We start from the raw sequence: 13,892 nt of genomic DNA, 5'->3' as shown, positions 1-13,892 counted from the left end.
CGGTGTCTGCACATTCGTGGTTGGCTCTGTGACAGGTGCACACATCTGCCTACTTCGCCGTGTCTCCCACATAACAGAGTCAGCGTACGCTCTGAGAGTAGTTTATCATGGCTTACTTTCTTGACCTTTCTCTTTTACATTAGAGATATAAGATACAGATATAGGAATTAAAAATAGATTTTTTAAAAGTTATATGGATGGATGAACGTATTATCTTTGGCAAAATATGTGTCATAAAAGGAAGAGTTGGGACTAATAGGGTGAGAATCACTGGTTCTAGGCTCTTACAGAAATTTAAAGACAAACTTCCCAATGTTAGCAGGTGAAATTCCCCTTTTGAGTTTTTTCCCCCTTTATATCTGCATGCCATGAAAGAGCTTTCGATGGTCAGCTGTGCTTCCGCATCATGGGCATTTTTAGCAGATCCCACTTGATCTCTGAGTTCTTCCTGCAGTGAGTGGCACAGGTGTGGATTCAAGAAAAGAGAAGCAAGGCAGACATATGAGGAGAGAAAAGTTTTACCATTAACCGTTACACTGAAGCCACTACAGTCAGTCTAGGAGGAATGAAAAATGCAGTCGAGAAGAGGAGTCAGAAAGTAAGATCTAATCATTTATATCATCAAGAAATATTTATTTAAAGAGCAAATCAGAGAACTCTAGATGCTGGCGAGGATGTGGAGACACGGGCACCCTCCTACACTGTTGGTGGGAATGCAAACTGGTGCAGCCCCTCTGGAAAACAGTGTGGAGGTTCCTCAGGAAACTAACAATAGAACTCCCCTATGACCCAGCAATAGCACTGCTAGGAATTTACCCAAGGGATACAGAAATGCTGATGCATAGGAGCACATGTACCCCAATGTTCATAGCAGCACTCTCCACAATAGCTAAAACATGGAAAGAGCCTAAGTGTCCATCAACAGACGAATGGATCAAGAAGATGTGGTTTATCTATACCATGGAATACTACATGGCAATGAGAAACAATGAAATCTGGCCATGTGTAGCAACATGGATGGACCTTGAGGGTGTTATGCTGAGCGAAATAAGTCAGGCAGAGAAGGACAAATATCATATGTTTGCACGTATAGGAGGATTAGGAGGAACTTGACGGAGGAACAAGGGGGAGAAGAAGGGCGGAAATGGTGGGGGAAAGGGAGAGAGGCAAACCATGAGAGACTCTTGAATGCTGACAAAAACTGAGGACTGATGGATGTGGGGGGGAGGGGGGATGGGCATGGAGGAGGACACTTGTGGGGATGAGCACTGGGTGTTATGTGGAAACTAATTTGACAATAAACTATTTGCAAAAAAAAAATAAAGCTAGAAAGCAGAGATTTATAGACAAAGTAAATAAATAAATAAATAAATAAATAAAATATTTATTTAAAAATGGGAACCTAAAGAAGGATAAAACAAATGCCTGCCCTTAAGTGCTTATAACAGAAATAAACATACACACACTCTAAGCAGTTTCCTGCACACTAGGAATGCCCTGACACTAAACACACTGAATTCCATACAGAAGCTATGCATGTTTCAAGTAATTTCCAGGGGACATCTGCTGCAGGTCCACTGGGAAGATGGTTTAGCTAGAGAAGTGATATAGGTTGAAAGATGGAGAGAGAGGGAGAACAGGCAAAAGCAGCAAAGGAAGTGATTCACTGAGAGGGAAAGGCGAGATGGGGAATATTCACAGGAAGGCTGTAACTGAATTCACTGGTTTTATACCACTATCAAAATCAAAGTCATATAGATATATTCAGTCAGTAACTATAATAGAGATTCATTTTGGACAGTTCTACAATTCTGTTTTTAAAGTGTATTTATTTTTTGAGAGAGAGAGCAAGAGCGAGCACGACTTGGGGGAGGGGCGGGCTGCGGGGAGAGAATCTCAAGCAGGTTCCACCCTGTCAGTGCAGAGCCCCATATGGGGCTCAGACCCACAAACTGTGAGATCATGACCTGAGCTGAAACCAAGAGTCTGACACTTAACTGACTGAGCCACCAAAGTTCCCCATGCAATTCTGTTTTTAAAGCAATTTTATAATAAGTACAAATAAGATCCTATGCATTCAAAATAGAAAACCCTTTGTTTTAAACAAATGATCTGAATGATGATTATTTTGGGGTCCATGATTTTGGATTTTTGGATTCATACTTGATGTTAACCTAGGAAAATTTAAGCAGGAATTGAGCCATGTTGAAATGCATGACACTTTAATAAGGCTAAATAAAGTCACATTGCTTAGGCTATAAAATCTGGCAATTTAATAATTTGAACAAAAGCTACAGCTCAAAAATTATCTTACTGGGAAAAAGAGAAAAATGCTAATTCAGAAAAACGGTTCCTTAATATATTACTAGCTAAGTACGCATTTTGCACACAATCTAACCCTGACTATTTCTGGAGTAGAAAACGATGTCTTTTTGCAGAGACTAAAACAATTTTGACTTTTCCTTTTCTTCTTATTTTTTTTTAATGTTTGTTTAGTTTTGAGAGAAAGAGAGAGAGAGAGCAGGGGAGGAGCAGAGAGAGAGAAAGACAGAATCGGAAGCAAACTCCAGGCTCTGAGCTGTAAGCCTAAAGCCCAAAACAGGGCTGAAACACATGAACCATGAGATCATGACCTGAGCCAAAATTGGATGCTTAACCCACTAAGCCACTGAGGTGCCCCTTCCTTTTCTTTTCTTTCTTTCTTTTTTTTTTTTTTTTTAAAGATTCATTCATCTGAGTTTAAGAAAGTTGATCCATCCTAATTGGTTGTCAGGTTTTAATCTTTTTTACTATACTGATTTGGGCCACTTCTAAGACTGAGAGCATCCTGGCCTGTTGTCCGTTTCTGAAGTGACACTTGATCCTTCCTGTTGTTGCCAGGTGGAGTCAGTCAGCATACGTGATCTATGCAACTAGGCCACTCCGTCCTGGCCCTGCTGTGACACTCACTGATGCTCAGGCGAAGAGATTTGATTTACTGTGTTCTTACAACACAACTATGTAACTAAGATTCTAGAATATTCTGGGAAACAAAGCAACCTACGGGGGAGAACTTTGGTTATGTACAAATAAGGCAATCTTCAAGGCCAGGAAGCATTTTTGCCCCTGGCCCCAGCTGTTAAAAGAATTTATTTTACATAATTAAGAATTTATCTCAAAATGCTTCATATACTTACTAGGTTGGATGCAGATGTCAGCAGAGCCTTGGGTGTAGACAGGCTCGTATTAAATGCTATCTTAGAGACAAGTGAGAACCTTCTCTAGGATAGGTTTTCAACGGTGTATTCCTACCCTCTCTCCAAAGGAATATAAACTCACAAAATATCTGTCAGCAAGCAAAATACAATCTAGGTATTTTGAAAAGAATAAAAGTAATACTTTATCAGAGAATGGCCTCATCTATTTCTTAAAGCCGAATTATAAGAGATCATTATAACACCTGGTAGAGATAATGCATTACAGTTTACTGAGCGCATGACTGTACCTTATCTTGTTCAAGATTCACACCCTTTAAATGTTTTCAGCAGAGAAACATTTAACTCATTTTACAAAGTGGGAAGCTGGGGCTCTAAAAAACCAGCTTCTCCTTAGAAATGGTGGTAGAAAGAAGACACAAAGGTGAAAGCCCATTCCATATATTGGAAGGGCCAGTGACTTCCCATGAGCACTGTTCACCTGTGACACGCTCTCATCCAACTGCCCATTGGGGAACTATGGGCTGCATGCAGAGACTCAGGTGAGTGCACACCTCCTGAGTGTGAATCCTGCTCTGTCACATTCTAGCCATGTGACTGGGAAAATGACTAACCCCCCCGCCCCCCGTGCCTCAGTTTTCTACCAAGTGAGGTAGAATAATAGCATCTATCTCAAAGGGTCATTGTGAGGATTATATTAATGCACGGTAAAAACTAGAAAATCCCATCCATCACTATCATTTCTTTTTGCAAGTGCTAGAAAGTTCTTTCATCACCAAATATACTTCTAATATAAAAAATAAACCAATTAGGACCCTCATGGCAGAGCCAAGAGAGGAGACAGGATCTGATTATAAATGTCGTTCAAAAGGTATGGGCATCGGCACAGATTACAGGATTGTACACCACTTCACGAGTTTATATTCTAGATGCAAGCAAGCTGAGACTCACAGGCAAGGAGAGATAGGCTCTCACCCAAGAAACGGGTCCCTATCAGAGAACAAGCTGGTGGAGGGAAGGTCCCCTGCTGGGGGGACGCCTGTTTGTCTTTATATCTTCTATAGCCCTTGGCTATCCGATCTAATTATTGCATTATCTGCTTGGGTAGATTTTTCTTAAAACTAATTTGCTTTCTTGTTATTTCTTCACATTCTTTTAACAACGTGGATGGAACTAGAATGTATTATGCTAAGCAAAATAAGTCAGAGAAAGACAAATACCATATGATTTCACTCATATGTGGAATTTAAGAAACACAACAGATGAACATAGGGGAAGGGAAGGAAAAAGAAGATAAAAACAGAGAGGGAGATAAACCATAAGAGATTCTCAAATACAGAGAACAAACTGAGGGTTGCTGGAGGGGAGATGGGCGGGGGGATGGGCTAAATGGATGATGGGCATTAAGGAGGCCACTTGTTAGATGAGTACTGAGTGTTATATGTAAGTGGTGAATCACTAAATTCTACTTCTGAGACTATTATTATGCTATTTACTAATTTGAATTTAAATTAAAAAATTTTAAAAAGTCATGAAAGATTTCAGACCTCAGCTTCTGGGAATAATTCTCAAGGCTGACTTTCTCACAATACATGGTAAGGAAAAAAATCACTTATAATTCAACTTTTACATTTTCCTGTGTGTTTTTTAAATTCTAAAACATTCCATATACCATTAGGTTGTTGAAACATTAGCGTTCTCTGTACAGAGATTATATGAATTAATAAAATATACCTTTTAACTTGTGAAGTCTTTGTCTTCTTCAGTGGCATTGGTTCATAAAAATGGACAGTTACTTCTAGAAACATTTGATAATTAGGGTCTAGTGCTAAAAAAGCATGTATAAACACTCATTCCTCCACACTGTAGGTCACTCCATCACAACAGATACTAAGCATAAATCTAGAAATGCCATCTTCTTCGAAGTGTGCACCCTACATCCTACGAGAGAGAGATCTTCATGGCAAGAGTTCTCTTGTGAAAGTTAGCTACATTCAGTTAGCTGCCTGATAGGGCTGGCACACATCTGCACTGGCTCTATCCCTCATGCTAGGGTCCTGATCTGGAAGCCTGCGGTTCTGAAGTATATCTGAGGTCCATTTGTTTGACCCAGTGAAGAAAAACCGTGAACATGGTACAGGTCCTGAGAGCCAAGTTTCACATGGGCCTTTGCAACAAAGAATCCCAAGGCTACACCTTAGACCCTGAACCTCAGCATTATGACTCGCGCTTAGGCTTAGGAGCTTATCCACTTCTGTCTCAGTGGTGCCAAACTACACGGAGGGCAAGAAAACCCTTCACTTCCCTGCCAAAACTTCGGCTACAGGATCTTGCCGAAAAGGACATGCGAAGCATGTTAGAGGCACCCCAGTCCCCCTTCCTCACCCCAAACTTCATCCCCAACCACATGGATGATAAGATCCTTCCCAAAGCAAACGTGTGGCTCACACCTTTGGAAGAGTTGGATTCCTCAAGATCTCTCTGTGCCTCTGACTCTCCCAGGGATGAGGAGCTCCACATTCTGGAATCCACAACACAGGATTTCAATCCAAATCGGTTCATGGGAACAGCGGAAACAGCCGCCAGGAGCTCCTCTTCTCCCCAGCAGTGGCAGTGACACCTAGTGGCAGCCAGTAATAAAACCCCCAAGGGTAGAGAGATTGCTGTTGGATGCCACTGACCCACTTAAGATCATCCAGCTTGTGAGTAGTAAAGGTGGATTTCAACGACCAAGGCTATGAATCTATGCCCCTTCCAATTCTTTATCTTCGCAATGCATTTTCGTATTCTTATAGCATAGACGTCTAACAATAATCCTGTGAGGTGACGGTAATTTCACCATAAAATTGTGTTTTCATGAAAAAGGAATCTCTTTAATTATATCACGTTCTTTTTCCAAAAGTCGTCAGAATTTCCAAAATCTGAAGGCGGCGCGGGGAGGACAATCGAAGGGCAGTCGCCGGAGCCCGTGTTTGGGGATGCCGACGCCGATGTGTCTGCGGTCCAGGTGAAGCTGGAAGCCTTGGAACTGAACCAGAGGGAGGCACCTGCTGACCCTGAGCCCACAGTGCACGCGCCCTGCCAGCGGCACTTCCCGGAGCCGCCTGAGACCCCCGGGGGAAACAGCCACCAGCAAACCTCCCCAGGGCGGCCACCTGAAAGCGCCCATCTTTAGCCCTTTCCCCAGCGTCAAACCACTGCGCAAGTCAGCCACTGCCAGGAATTTGGGATTATATGGCCCTACAGAGAGAACCCCAACCATGCACTTTCCTCACATGAGCAGGGGCTTCAGCAAACCCAGCGGCGGAAACAGTGGCACTAAGAAACGATGATGGCCCGATGATGGCCCTCAGGAGCTTTGAACAGAGCTGCGCCTTCCTGTGGTGTGGTCTAAGGGTTCCAGCTGAGTGGCTCCAAAAGAGTGTTAATTGTCCAGTGAAAATGAATAGAGAGGTTCAGAGATGAGCACCAGTCTGTGAACACGGGCAAGGAAATTTTCTGGTGGGAGCCAGGATGGGGATGTTTTCCTTGCCCACCGCTAACCGGTCCAGTGAATTCTTGTGGCAGAATAAATATTGTAGCTTTGTAGTGTGGAAAAAAAAAAAATTCACCCCCTCCCAACACACACACAAAGCTGTCTGTTTAAACCTTGGAACTCATAAATTTGATGGGATGTCACTCCCAGGAACATGTTATATGGCAGAAATGACACTAAAATAGGGAGATTAGCCAAGTGAGCCCGACCCAATCACATGACCCCGCTGACGCAGAGAGCTTCCTCAGGCTGGTGGCAGAAGAAACAAGCAGAAGTTTGAAAGCACAAGGGGTTTCAATGAGCCATTGTTAACTTGTGCAAAGGAAAAGCCTATGAGGACACGGGGACCACAGTCATGCAGCTGCAAGGACCCGAATTCTGCCAACAACCTGAAGGAGCCCGAAAATGGATTCGTCCCAGGAGCCTCCAGGTAAGAGCCGAGCTCAGCCGAAACCTTGATTTTGGCCTATGAGACCTGGAGCAGAGATCAAGCTTTGACCCATGCTTGACTCCTCACTCAAGGAACCTGTGAGATAATAAGCAGATGTCTGTAATTGCTAAGTTAGTGGCAGCTTGTCACGCAATTGTAGAAAACTAATACAGATGATTATATAATTTGGGGGTTATCCCAGAGTGGAATCCTCAGAATTAGGACTCCATTCTCTCTCTGTCTCTCTCTCTCTCTCTCTCTCTCTCTCTCTCTCTCTCTCACACACACACACACACACACACACACACACACACACACACACACACCATCACATCCTGGTGCTAAATCCTACTCTGAGCTATTTATCACACTTCCTTGCTCCCTCGTTATTTCAGTGCCCACTTGCCTCCCTCACACTCTCTCATGATTTTCTCTCTGGATTCTTAGCTGGCTTCCCTGCCTGTAGGTCCCCCCTGCCTTTTCTCTGGTGCTCAGCGATGCTGCCAGATTCAGTTTCCTAATAGCACAGCCCCAGATGCTGTTCTCCAGAAGAATGTTGACAGAATGAAGTTTCCACCAGCTCATGGTGGTAGGAGTAATTATAGTAATAGGGCAATGCAGTGGGTTTTTCATAAAGCTGAATATTTTACATGTGAGGACCTTTTATTCTAACCATTTTTTGGTAAGATGTTCTTTTCTTTTATGAGATGAATAACATGGTAGTAGGGTACAGCCCAAGTGGTCATAAATTCTTCCCTGTTTGTCCCTTTGTGACGTGACTTAGCAGCTCCCCCAAGAGCAGGAATTTATTTCTCCACCCTTTGACTCTGGACTTGCCCATGTGACTTGCTGTGGGCAATGGGACTTGTATGCTGGCGCTTTCCTCTCTTGCTGCTGAGAACCTTTCGACCACCATGCGAACATGCCCTGGCTGGCCACTTGGGATTGGAGACCATGTGGAGAGAGGCCCTATCGGTCCCAGGTGGCCACACCCAGGGCCCAGATGTGTAAATGAGAGCACCCTGGCCCACCCCGCCCCGGGCAAGCAGGCCCAGACAAGAGGGGCCCCAGAAACATGACAATAATTAACACACGCTGTCTGAAGCCACCACATGTTGGGGTGTTTCTTATGCAGCAAATGGATACAATAGCAGAAAACAGTTTGCAGTTTTTTTTTTTTGTTTTTTTTTTTGCAGGAGTTTTTAAAATATATATTTTTACTTAGAAATCCAAAAAGTAAATAAACTCTTAGTAATGACTTTTAGTTTTCTAAACATTTAACTGGTCCAAGAAAAATCTCGGTACTACTGCCTTAACCCACAGCTCCAAATATGTCTTTGTCTTGCTCAAAAGGCCAGGAAAATTGCAGTGCAGAGAGAGCTTTGGATGCTATTTATAGAGAGAGATTTTTCTGCTTGATAAATGATACCAGGCTAGTGAAGGAGAGCAGAGGAGGGGCAGAGGGCTGAGTGAATAAAGCTGCATCCATGAGGGGGGTAGAAGTCGTCGTTGGGACACTAGGGTTGAGGTGAAAGGATATGCTGTCAAGAGCCCAGGGAGCAGCAGAGAAGCTTAGTTACTCCAGATCCATGTTTCTTGCTGCTTTCTGGGGAGAATGCCTGCTGGCAGACTTCGGCCTTTGCTCTTTGACTTCTTCTCTGGACTAATGCTCCACCGTATCCCAAAGAGTGTACTTAACACGCCCACCACCACTCTTGGCTCTCCCCTCCGTCTGCCTGCCCTTCTAGTGTGGATAACTATCAGTTCTGGACACTACCCTCCAGAGGCTGAGAGCCCTATATACCCTTATGGAGCAGCAGTGGCTTGTACTACATGAGCCTGCCTGGCATCAGTCGGAAGCCGCCCTCCAGGTGAGGGCCGGCTTGATGGCCATCCCTGCTAGGCAGTTGCTGTAGGGTGAATGCAAAGTCAGCACAGGTGCATAGACAGCGTAGTCTTCTAAAAAAAACAACTTAGTCGATTGCTTAATCATATTTTCTTGATTTTCACTGGATCAAATCGTTTTTCCAAGTTGCCAATTTTACCAAATTTGTACCAAATTTGATACAAAAGCCTGAATCAGTAAAACTATGGGGAGAGACTTTGGTTTTGGGTAATATGAAGAATAGGTACATGGACTGACCCTCTTCCTGGAAACAAATTAAATATTCTGGATAAGTTATTTGAATTCTTGGACGTAAAACCTAAGTGAGGGAACTCAGAGTTAAGCAGAACATCACAGCTGACTCTCTGGGGGCACTGGCTGAACTGTATAAACTTTAGCTTTGATTTTTTTTCAAAGCTATATTCTTTTTTATTTATTTATTATTTTTTTTAATGTTTTATTTCTGAGATAGAGAGAGAGACAGCATGAGCAGGGGAGGGTCAGAGACAGAGGGAGACACAGAATCTGAAACAGGCTCCAGGCTCTGAGCTGGCTGTCAGCACAGAGCCCGATGCGGGGCTTGAACCCACGTACTGTGAGATCATGACCTGAGCCGAAGTCAGACACTTAACCAACTGAGCCACCTAGGCGCCCCTAGCTTTGATTTTCAAGACCACACAGGGGGTAGGTAAAAAGCCCAAAGATTTCCTCCCTCTGTGGAGTGTCTAATAGCTGGTCTAATTATACCAATGTAGTCCAACCTAAAGTTGAGACTACAAAGGGCTATACACCCAGTGTATGTGAATGGAAAATGGCACCCATCTTTACACCAACAGGGGGATGCCCCCCAAATACTACACTTTCAAATCTAGGCACTAAGCAGAGAAAAAGAATCACTGCTGAAAATCTGGACTATCACACTGGTCCTCATGTTACTTTGGGGCTGCATTTCATACTACTTAGATAGTCCAAAATATTTCTGGCCAAAAATTAGATTTTGAGTGATCCTGTGTATTGTCAGGAAGTGTTCTGGCAGAAATAAGTGCCATCTGTAGGTCTACTTTGAAAAAATGTCTGTTCAGATTCTCTGTCCATTTTTACATCAGATGTGTGTGTGTGTGTGTGTGTGTGTGGTGTTGAGTTGTGTAACTTCTTTATATATTTTTTTTATATCAACTCCTTATCAGATACATCATTTGCAGATGCTCAACATTGCTAATCATCAGGGAAATAAAATTCAAAACTACAATGAGATTGTCATCTCACAACTGTCAGAATGGCTAGTATCAAAAAGACAAGAAATAGCAAGTGTTGGCGAGGATGTGGAGAGGACAGGGTCCTCATGCACTGTTGGTGGGAATGTAAATTGGCATAACCATGTGAAAAACAGTATGGAGGTTTCCAAAAATGTTTTAAATGGAATTATCATACGATCCAGTAATTCTACTTCTGGGTATTTACCCAAAGAAGACAAAAACACTAATTTGAAAAGATACATGTACTCCCATGTTTATTGTGGCATTACTTACAATAGCCAAGATATAGAAGCAACCCAAGTATCCATCCATACATGAATGGATACAAACGATGAGGTATATATACCATGGAATATTATTTAGACATAAAAAGGAATGAGATCTTGTCATTTGTGACAGCACTGGTAGACCCAGAAGGTATCATGCTAAGTGAAATAAGACAGAGAAAGCGAAATAGCATATTATTTCACATATATGTGGAATCTAAAAAACAAAACCAACAAATACATAGAGACAGACTCATAAATACAAACTGGTGGTTGTCAGGGGAGGGAGGTAAGGGGATGGGCAGAGTGGGTGAAGGGGTTGAAGAGATACAAACTTCCATTTATAAAATAAGTACGTCATGGAGATGGAGAGTCAGCATAGGGAATATACTCAATGATACCATAATAATGCTGGATGGTGATCATGATGACTACACTATGGTGATTGCATACAGTGTAGACTTGTTTAATCACTATGTTGTACACCTGAAATTAAGATAACGTTCTGTGTCCACTATACTTCAATAATAAAAATTAGGAAAAAAAAATAAGTGCCAAACATCTCTGAAAGAATGCATCTTTTGTTGGGTTCAAAGAATTGTCACAAAGAAAATTCCAAGGAAAATAAGTAGTTCACAGGAAAAAAGTGACTAGTAAACTTGCTAAATACACAAGGAACCAAGACATCATAAGGAACAATTGGCAGAAATAACAGACAGCAAAAATAGATCTCCGAGGATTTCAGATACGGAATTAGTAAATACAGACTCTGAAATAACTACATTTATTATGTTTAAATAAATGTAAGACAAACTTGAAAATATGTTCAGAGAACCAGAAATATTTTTTTAAATTTTTATCTGTTTTATTTATTTTTGAGAGAGTACAAGCAGAGGAGGGGCAGAGAGAGAGGGAGACACAGAATCGGAAGAAGGTTGCAGGCTCTGAGCTGTCAGCAAACAGCGTGATGCAGAACTGGAACTCTTGAACCACAAGATCATGACCTGAGCTGAAATCAGATGCTTAACCAACTGAGCCACCCAGGTGCACCCTCACCCAGGTGCCTCTCTAGATTACTCAGGGAAACAAATACACTTTAGAAATTAAAATTATAATAAGTGAAGTTAGAAATGAAGAGATTTAACAATAAATTCAACACAGCTGGAGAAAGAATTGGTGAAATGAAAAGTGTATCTGAAGAAATTATGTAGAATGTAGCACAGACAGAAGAAGAGATAGGAACTATTAAAGAGATTAAGAAAGAAATTCTGGGACACCTGGGTGGCTCAGTCTGTTGGGCGGTCGTCTTCGGCTCAGGTCATGATCTCACGGTTTGTTGTTCAAGACCCACATTGGGCTCTGTGCTAACAGCTAGCTCAGAGCCTGGAGCCTGTTTCAGATTCTGTGTGTCTCTCTCTGACCCTCCCCTGCTCATGCTGTCTCTCTTTCTCTCTCAGAAATAAATAAAAAACCTTAAAAAAAAAAGAATGAGAAATTCTAACTATATGTCTTATCATAATTGCAAGAAGAGTAAGATTAACATTTTTGACTTATTGAGAATTTCCCCAACTGTGCCCATCAATTAAATTGAATTATAAGCAGAGAAAATTCATAGCATGAAAATATGGAAAAGGAGAACTAAACCTCACTGTAGTATAGATGGAATTATAAAATCACTGCTAGGTGTGGTAGAAGAAGGAACAAGTAGTGCAGCCCCTCTGGAAAACAGTGTGGAGGTTCCTCAAAAAATTAACAATAGAACTCCCCTATGACCCAGCAGTAGCACTGCTAGGAATTTACCCAAGGGATACAGGAGTGCTGATGCATAGGAGCACATGTACCCCAATGTTCATAGCAGCACTCTCAACAATAGCCAAAACATGGAAAGAGCCTAAGTGTCCATCAACAGATGAATGGATCAAGAAGATGTGGTTTATCTATACGATGGAATACTACATGGCAATGAGAAAGAATGAAATCTGGCCATGTGTAGCAACATGGATGGACCTTGAGGGTGTTATGCTGAGCGAAAAAAGTCAGGCAGAGAAGGACAAATACCATATGTTTGCACGTATAGGAGGATTAGGAGGAACTGAACAGAGGACCGTGGGGAAGAAGGGGAGAAATAGTGGGGGAAAGGGATGGAGGCAAACCATGAGAGACTCTTGAATGCTGAGAACAAACTGAGGACTGATGGGTGTGGGGGGCAAGGGGGGAGATGGGCATGGAGGAGGGCATTTGTGGGGATGAGCACTGGATGTTATACAGAAACCAACTTAACAATAAACTATTTGTAAAAAAAAAAAAAAAGAGAGAGAGAGAAGGAAGAAGTTAAAAATACTTTATTTTGGGGACTCATGTATGGTTAAGACACCTTTGCCAAAGAGTACTCATGGTGAGAAAAAACAGAAAAGAGTTGAAGAATTGAGCCAGATAGACATTCTTAAATTTGCAAGTTATAAAGGTAGAAATCTCATATCAATTCTTAAAATGTTTCCTTAAGAATTATTCTGAGGGGACGCCTGGGTGGTTCAGTTGGTTAAGCACCAGACTCTTGGTTTCGGCTGAGGTCATGATCTTGCAGTTCATGAGTCTGAGCACCACATCAGGCTCTGCTCTTACAGTGTGGAGCCTGCCTGAGATTCTTTCTCCCTCTCTCTCTGCCTCTCCCCTGCTTGCTTTGTCTGTCTCTCTCTCAAACTAAATAAATTAATTTTTTAAAAATTAAAAAAAGAATTATTCTGAGAATAACATAAAAACAACATTTATTAAGCTGCATGCTTGAGCTTTATAAGTACAACCTAATTTAATCTTCACAATCCCAAGAGGTAGGTCAGTCAGCCATCAGCTAGATTTAATAGCCTCAAGATATGAGGCTTGGAGAGGTCAAGTACTTTGTCCAGGCCGCATGTTTAAGGATTGGTAGGACTGCAATTCAAACTCAGGTTTCCTGATTCCAGACTTGGACTACCTTAGAAAAACAGGAAAACAAATAATTTTTAAGAAAAGAGGATAATCAATGCTGGATCTGGAGTAAAAAAAAAAATTGGTTGAACTCAAAAGCTTCCATTTATAACTGTGTTTCTTAGTAAATTACATAACCTCTCAGAGACTTGGTTTTTTTCCATTTGTAAATTGGGAATAGAAGTATACCCTGACTCTGATTCTTAGTTTGATAATTAAATAAGACTATGCATGTGAATGCGTAGTGTGCTATACAAATACTATTACCTTCTGTAATTTACACTGTTCCATTACCTATTTATTTTAACCAATAATATTCCAAATATTCTAGAAGTAATGGTGGAAACATTAATACATAAAAT

At 41.8% G+C, this 13,892-nt stretch overlaps 1 protein-coding gene across 1 annotated transcript in view; it reads left to right on the top strand.

Moving 5' to 3' along the window:
- Nucleotides 1-13,892, top strand: part of LOC144222040 (uncharacterized) — a 76,704-nt gene that overhangs the window by 25,978 nt on the left and 36,834 nt on the right. The gene's annotated exons all lie outside the window — the stretch shown is intronic.

The sequence above is a fragment of the Crocuta crocuta genome, unplaced genomic scaffold (assembly GCF_008692635.1).
Source record: "Crocuta crocuta isolate KB4526 unplaced genomic scaffold, BGI_CrCroc_1.0 scaffold190, whole genome shotgun sequence".
NCBI classification, from domain to species: domain Eukaryota; kingdom Metazoa; phylum Chordata; class Mammalia; order Carnivora; family Hyaenidae; genus Crocuta; species Crocuta crocuta.
The sequence above is the reverse complement of the archived record's forward strand: the minus strand, read 5'-3'. Positions and strand labels throughout refer to the sequence as shown.